Source organism: Bison bison, unplaced genomic scaffold (assembly GCF_000754665.1).
Source record: "Bison bison bison isolate TAMUID 2011002044 unplaced genomic scaffold, Bison_UMD1.0 scf7180017864336, whole genome shotgun sequence".
In the NCBI taxonomy this organism is placed as follows: domain Eukaryota; kingdom Metazoa; phylum Chordata; class Mammalia; order Artiodactyla; family Bovidae; genus Bison; species Bison bison.
This window is the reverse complement of record NW_011494908.1, coordinates 1,392,616-1,392,991: the sequence shown is the minus strand read 5'-3', so window position 1 is coordinate 1,392,991 and position 376 is coordinate 1,392,616. Positions and strand designations below refer to the sequence as shown.

The window sequence follows — 376 nt, the reverse complement described above, 5'->3', positions numbered from 1 at the left end:
ATCATAGAAAAAGCAAGAGAGTTCCAGAAAAACATCTATTTCTGCTTTATTGACTATGCCAAAGCCTTTGACTGTGTGGATCACAATAAACTGTGGAAAATTCTGAAAGAGATGGGAATACCAGACCACCTGATCTGCCTCTTGAGAAACCTATATGCAGGTCAGGAAGCAACAGTTAGAACTGGACATGGAACAGACTGGTTCCAACTAGGAAAAGGAGTACGTCAAGGCTGTGTATTATCACCCTGTTTATTTAACTTATACGCAGAGTACATCATGAGAAACCCTGGGCTGGAAGAAGCACAAGCTGTAATCAAGATTGCCGGGAGAAATATCAATAACCTCAGATATGCAGATGATACCACCCTTATGGCAG

At 41.5% G+C, this 376-nt stretch overlaps 1 protein-coding gene across 1 annotated transcript in view; it reads right to left on the bottom strand.

Moving 5' to 3' along the window:
- Positions 1 to 376, bottom strand: part of AGPAT5 (1-acylglycerol-3-phosphate O-acyltransferase 5) — a 172,027-nt gene that overhangs the window by 16,320 nt on the left and 155,331 nt on the right. The gene's annotated exons all lie outside the window — the stretch shown is intronic.